We start from the raw sequence: 7,433 nt of genomic DNA, 5'->3' as shown, positions 1-7,433 counted from the left end.
GAGAGAGAGAGAGAGAGAGAGAGAGGGAGGGAGAGACGATTGTTTCTTTTCTTCGTTTCTTTCGACGAATAAAGGTGCAGAAGAATCGAGTGAATCTTTCCAATTCGCTCTTGTTCACCCTCCCTGTGTGATGTTTTTATAATCTTAGTCTGCTTTTTAGTTTTTGTTTCGTCTCTCGGTGATGAATTCTGAAAAATAGAGATATACAGTTTGAAGAATGCAAACATTCGTTTTTTCTTTTTTCTCTTTTTGGCAAAAGATTTGGCTTGAATCTCTGAGATCGAATTAAAGCTTCGTTCGTCCTTCCTCTTTGCCGCGTTTCTTTTTCTTTGATCAATCCAACAGAGCGTTCGAAAAAATTCTCTCCAGAACAAAGGAATATTCCCCCTCTGATTTTAAAGGAGCGCTACTTCAGAAATTCTAGAAAATATCTGAAAACATCACCGGAAATTTCTGTTCGAAATTTTCGAGTTATGCTCGGCTCGACTCGCGCGAGGATGATTCGCGTGATGAGGAGCGTCCGGTGCACGCTCGTCGTTTCTGCAGGCATTGAAATTGGGTCATCCGGTTTCCCTGCTGCCGCGTGTGTGATCCAATCGCGAATATTTCGGCCGCCGCTCGATAATACCATTTTCTCGCCAATGTTTTCGAGAGCAAAGTCCCTTGACCGATCCCCATGCGTCGACCCGGGTATCCGCGTGACCCGGCGACCCGCGTTAACGGTGTAGCTGGGGTCACTGGGTACCCCGCCCGGATGCTTTCCTCCGCGAGTCGTCCTTTTCCTTCTCGCGGCCCCCTTTTCCTTACCTCACCTTACCTCTCTCACCTTGTGTTTCTATCTTCACCATGCGGCGTCGAGAGCGTCCCATTACTCTACCTCCATCCAACGAAAGACGCGAAACGGAATTTGGCGTTGTTTTTGCTATTGTTCGTGTGCTTGAAGATACAGTTACGAAAAGGGGATCTCGTTGGATTACGTTGGAACGCCGGTGCGGCAAGGATAGTTGCGAATGTATCGAGGTTTGCTCTTCGAGTGACGTTCGCTTGGATTAAATTATTGGTGAGAGTCGTGCAGGAGAATTGGAATTTCGAAATTGACGAAGGGTTTGGTAATTTAATATCGGTTCTTTGATCGCTTTTGGCGTATTTGTTACGCTCGTTGCTTGTGTATAACATATTCGTACACGTGAACTTAAACATTAAATTTATATCAAAGCGAAATACATTCTTCTTTTCCCTGAAATCTAGAGTAATATCTTCTGAAGAATTTTACATTTGTTTTAGTTAAGATAGATTTTTCTCTACAACAATTTCGGCCCTCTCTGATCCAGTTTCAATGGAACAATATACACCGGGAGATGTCCCGGTTAGGAATTTTCCCTACCCGTTGTCTTCCAACAAAATAAAATTCTTCCTAAAAAAGAAAAAAAAAATCAGTACGATACAATATCTTCTCAGAAATGTTACATCTATTCGAATGGATCTTTCTCTACAATTTCGATCCGATTTCATGAAATATCGGTGTCCCGGTTCAGGATATCATCGCCACGAAATAACTCGTTATCCGTGGACAATTTCTCTCGTCTATCGTCGAATAGAATTAGCCGTGCAATGCGCGATATACTTATGCCGCGTGCGATTGAATATCGTACGTCTAGTGAATCCTCATCGATCCGTAGAATCGTTATTTCTGAATGGCCGCCGGTGTCTTTGTCGCGCTCGTGCCAGTTTACAAGCGTAACATTGTCCCTCGTTTCGAGTATAATTCAAACCTCTGGTGTATCGGAGGCATCGATGAAACTCGAAAATATCTCCGCCTTTGGAACGGCTCGTACGGGTTACTTAAGCAGATACAAGGGTATCTATTCGGTTTACGACGCGTTTTACGGCCTGACCGCAATTTATCGACATTTAAACGTGTCGAATCGGCCCGGGGAGACTGTATAACCTCGAACGATACAGACTTCCTTGTAATGAAGCATGAAGTATCGGCGCTGCTTCAACGATATTCCAGTTTTATCGCGGAAGGAAAGACCGTTAACGAGAAATTGAAATTTTAACGAATTTAAATTTGATTGTTTGTTTGCACGGCGAATCGCGAGCCGTTAAAAATAAGTTTTTTTCTCGTTTTAATCTGTGGTTTAATAATTAAATTATTTTATTTTTCTTTTTATGCGCGTAGAAGTGTTTTATATTTCGTTATATTGTTACATAATGTAAATGTTTATATTTATACGCATAATTCCTGATAATTTTTATCACACTTTTATATGCCAGGTGTGTGATTCGATTTGTGACTCACCGAGATATTTGCGCGTGTAACAAACGAGTTGCTGCAAGAGAGCAACTTGAATTAATCGAACCCGCTTTCTTACGAAAATTCGTAACTTTAAACAATTCTAATTTTCGATAATGTAATTTCAAAATGATAAGAACATCGATATTTTTTTATACGAGAAATTGAAATCAACAATTCGGATTGAATTTGAATTTGATTAAAAATTTTCTTCTGTTAAAATTACAAATATTTTATTCGTCTCGTATAATTTAAAATTATAATCGAGAAGAAAAAAAAGTTTCAAACTGGATGGAAAATAAATTATAATAGCTTCTTAACTTACCGTTTATCTCAATGCGACGTAATTACAGAAAGGATTAAGATAGTAGAAAACAAGTTATACTTGTTGATATTTCATTTATCTCGAAACAATATTTATTATGCAACGATCCAATATAATTTAAACCGACATAACAGGCTAGAAATAATATTATTATCTATAATTCCTTTTTTATCACGATAGAAAAACGATAAATCGCACATGTATCGACGTTCAACGAAATTCGATGTATTCGTTTCATTGCACGCGTTTAATAAATCGTTCGTTCGTTCTTCGAAACGCGATATCGCATAATCGGATTTTTCTATTTTGACACTACCGATTTTCTTATTTTCTACACTCTTTCATCACTTTTTCCTTATATTTTTTTCCTCTTTTACAGTTCTTTCACATTTCCATATCGAATCAATTCTACAACGATTCTACTACTCGCTTTTATTTATTCCTTTTATATTTAGTCCTTTCATATTTTTTCTTTTAGTCGACTTTCAACTTAATAATCAATATTTATTCTTAAAAAAATTCTAGGCAGTAGAAAAATGAATGTTTGTTCGATCCCACAATTTTGTTATTTATTTTGGAATTTCTTGTTTGATAATTTTTTGTCTTGGAGGTAATTAGAGACTCGTTATTGATAGCTTCCTTTCTCTGTTTAATTCTCATTCTTTGATAATGAACATTTCGAACATTTCTTCGCTCGGTTTCGAACGAGAGATTATCGTATTTTTGTAATCGTGAAATCTTACCTGAGGGTTAATCACAAGTTCCCGCCTTACATCCTGCTCCATCGACTAATTATTCCATTTAAGAAACGTTATGCATATTTAAGAGAGCTTACAATTAATAGGAAGATCGGTTAATACTATGGAATATTATAGTTATCTTTATTTTAAGAAATCAGTATTTTTTTATGTAAATTTTTATGGCAAAAGTGTAATATTCTGCTGTAACGAGTGTAACGAGAATTTGTAATTTACTCTCATAACAAACTATGAAAAATGAATGGCTTTTAAGTAAGTTTATTATTTGCTTAATAATTTTAAAAAGTTTTCTGCACCCTTTTTTTTTTGCATTGACCCATTAAGGATCGAGCAGTGTATAATAATACACTCTTGTAGATATTATTGTAAAATCTGTAAAATTTATATGGATACAATAAACAAATAATAATAAATGAAACATTCATAATTTTTAAACTACAACTTAATTAAAAAAAGATTGGAAATTTTATTCAAACTTAATTTTGGTATCTTAATTAATCCATCATTTTATCCCATTTTCTATTGATCACAATTTCAAAAACGTGTCATTTAATTTCGCTTTATTCTCCATTTATTATTTGCATTTTTAATATTCATCAACGTCAAACCTTTGATGCACTTAATCCTCTTTTATTTATCATCCAAGCCCATTGTTTCCTGCATTTCCATAAAATATTTCGTCTGCCGTCGCATTTCACAGATAATTCCAGGTGAAATTATTCTTTCTTTTTTTCTTTTTTTTTTTTCGAGTTCTCTCGCGAATTTTCAACTCGCTTTAATCGAGCCAGGCCCACGAGGAAAACCGTATAAATCGTTATCCCCCCGCGCCAAATTATCGTTTCCACCGAGGCGACGAACGTTCTAACGGCGTTTCAGAGAAAATTGCGACGGCATTGCTTTGAATATCGCCCCACCTTCCACGGTTTCGCACCTCTCTCGCATTTTTTAACGTTTGCACGCTGAATGAACGCGTCTCATGCGACGGGGTACACTTTCAACGCCATCAAAAACTCACTATTTACTTTTATAATTTGGAAATGTTTATTTTTCCAAGTTCGAGGAATAATTCTTTCGATGTACGAGAATCTTTTTTATTTTTCATAGAGGGTACTAGAAATAGAGATATATTTTACGTATAATGTGATTTTTATTAAAATTTTCTGTACAAACCTTGTTCTGTAATTTATCAAATTTTAAGTTTTTCTTGTGAAAGTGAAAGTTCAATTGTTTCAATATTCATGTCGCTAAACTTGAATGATGAATTTCATGTAAGTTTATTCGAGGTTCCTCAGTGGATTAGTTTCACGATATCCAAACGATAAAGGGTCCACATCTGAAATTGTAATTAAAATTGATTATTGAGTCGAGGGATTAATCTTTTGTTGATTTCGACTTGAATTCCACTTGACGTCGTATTTTCTTCTGTTTTTCTCTGTATAAATATATACTATATATACATTGATTAGATAGTTATTTTATACGAAAACTAATACGTACCATAGGCTATTTACGTAGTTTGATTAAAACGATGAATAAATTTGAATAAAATTATTTATATTCAATTCAACTACCGAACAAATAATTCTACAACATTTCATCAATCTAATCCTTTCGAGAAGAATTACATAATTAAACTCTTTTCGATTATAAATAAAGATAAATAAAGAACAATTTTTCTAATTTAATTTTTCAATATAATAACACTTTTTTGATTCATATCATGAAAAGAAATAAATAATCCAAAATTAAACTTTATATTCTCAAAAAAATCCCAAACTCTAATTCCCAAAGAAATCGAGAAAAGGAATCCAAAAGAGAAAGACATACAATAATGAGAAATACTTTTCCAATCAAAATTTACCTTCAAATTTTGAAATATATATATACCTCGTATCAATAACCACGTATCATTCGCATCCTTAAAACTCTCGTCATCGATCATCGCGACTTCGAAACTAAAATCAGAGAGAGGAGGGGGTTCACAGGTGTGATCTATAGGTTTCCTCGAAGACACGTTTCATATTTCGGGGGAGCGATAAATCGCGGGTGCAGGCTGCGCCAAATCCGGCTAATTGGCGCCGTTTAATCCGGCAATTAAACGTCCCCGACAATAATGGGTTATCGGAGATTCGCCAGGGTCAGGCCGTGTTTCGATATAGATTCGACAACCTTATCGAGCGGTTCGCTGCGACTCGTCGATAAGCAACATTGTTTACCTCGCCGCACATGTGGTCGATATATAACGAGGCCGTGGTGCAACGGGAACACGTGACGCGGCCTTTGATCGAAAGTCACGGATCGATATTTCAGAGGGGAGCGCTCGAGGAAGGGGGCAACTCGATTTTCCGCGCGCGACGAAGGGGAAACGTGGTCGCTTCGATCGCTTCGTGCGGGCTTTCCCACGGAAGAGGAACGAGTGATTGAACGGATGGTGCAAAAAAGATTTTTTGCTCGCCGATGATGAGATAATTTTTCTTTCTTTTTTTTCGAGAAAGGCGTGAAAAGTGAAAAAACTGTGGTGTATGTGTATATGTGTGTGCGTGTGTGAAAATATTTGTAGCGTGGAAAAGATACAAGTTTCACTGATTATTGGTGAACTGAACACTGGTGCAAGATTTTCTTTATGCAAAGGAGATGGATTTTTGATGTTTCGTTTTATTCGAAAACAGATAAATGGTATACGATTGTAAATTTATATATCTGTGTTTCAAAGAGGAAATAGAAAAGAGACGTTTGAAGATTAACAGCCCAAGTAAGAATTATCGTCGTGGAATTCTTAAAATGCGACATTTTTGAAAAAGGAAGAGATACCTTAAATAATAAAAAAATTGAGAAGGCTGAGATCCCGGGAGATTGTCCCTTGATGGAAATGCATTGTGTCGTGAAATTTGTGGAGAAAAGCGGAGATCTAATCTAATATTCTCAAAAGAAGCGGGAAAAAAGACCAAAATCCAGAACGTTAAAGATTAAGAAACGATTAACGTTTGCAGTTACTGCAAGAGAAACGTGTCGTGCCTAGCAATTTAATTGCGAAATAAGAAGAAAAAGACGCGTAAAGCAATTTTTTATCAGATAAAAAGAAACGAATCGAAAAAGTTAGGATTCAAGGCCAAAAGCACATCGTCCAAAGCCATATCGTATACGAAGAAATAACATCCATCCACCGATCTTTAAACGAAAGAAAGTGACACGCCTATCCAACGTACAATCGAATTCCAAAAAAATTAGATTTCGAGCAAACTTCTTCTGTGACCTAATCGCATTACGTCGATATCTAATATTTCACCCTAAAAAGAGGAGAGAAAGAGAGAGAGAAAGAGAAAACACAGAGTTTGTTCCATCAATCTTCGATAACACCACAGTCTCTCACAGAACAATCTCGCAACAGAGGAAAGCAATATCCTCCAACCCTTCCAACAAGCTAAGAAGAAAGAAAGAAAGAAAGAAAAACAAGATACAACACTAAAGCTTTATACAGTGTACTAAAAACTTCTGCAATTTTCAACGTTACGTCAAAGGAGCAATAAGACCATCACCATCTTATCATCCATCTTCCTTCATCATCCTTCCTTCAATTTAAAAAAAAAAAAAATACATCCCTAGATACGCCATACCAAGTGTCATCCCCAATCATCGATCGGTCACTCATCCTCGATCTTCGAACAATCATCTTCCGATCAATTTCTCGAGTCGAAGCATAGAATCGAGTCGAATCGAATTCAATCCCCTGGAACGTCAAGGGATCAAGGGACAATCGGTTGAGAGAGAAAGGGTGGCCGCATGCGGGTACGACGAATGCGGCCTGGAGCAGCGACGCATCCGGGGCGAGAAAGCAGCGGCCGGAGTCACTGACCTCTCACCCCCAATCACCGTCCAGAGTGTGATGTTTGATGCTGCAGTGGTGTTTTATGCGGCGACGTCGAAAAGGTGTGTGCATCCCGCGGCCCACGCGCCTCCATCCGCTCCACTGACCCAGTTCCGCCATCGCCGACTGCAGTCGCAGTCGCAGCCTGCTGTAACCACCCCCCACGGTCCATGAACCCCGCCTCGTCTC

At 37.4% G+C, this 7,433-nt stretch overlaps 1 protein-coding gene and 1 long non-coding RNA gene across 10 annotated transcripts in view; both read left to right on the top strand.

Moving 5' to 3' along the window:
- The window catches only part of LOC102673862 (phosphatase and actin regulator 4B), a 332,035-nt gene that overhangs the window by 150,187 nt on the left and 174,415 nt on the right, over window positions 1–7,433 (top strand). The gene's annotated exons all lie outside the window — the stretch shown is intronic.
- The window catches only part of LOC116185869, a 95,034-nt gene continuing 94,047 nt past the window's right edge, over window positions 6,447–7,433 (top strand). For all 3 annotated transcript variants that reach the window (XR_004150770.1, XR_004150771.1, XR_004150769.1), the window contains exon 1: window positions 6,447–7,306. This is a non-coding gene — a long non-coding RNA (uncharacterized LOC116185869). The remainder of the gene's footprint in view (window positions 7,307–7,433) is intronic.

The sequence above is a fragment of the Apis dorsata genome, unplaced genomic scaffold (genome assembly GCF_000469605.1).
Source record: "Apis dorsata unplaced genomic scaffold, Apis dorsata 1.3 scaffold_309, whole genome shotgun sequence".
In the NCBI taxonomy this organism is placed as follows: Eukaryota; Metazoa; Arthropoda; class Insecta; order Hymenoptera; family Apidae; genus Apis; species Apis dorsata.
The sequence above is the reverse complement of the archived record's forward strand: the minus strand, read 5'-3'. Positions and strand labels throughout refer to the sequence as shown.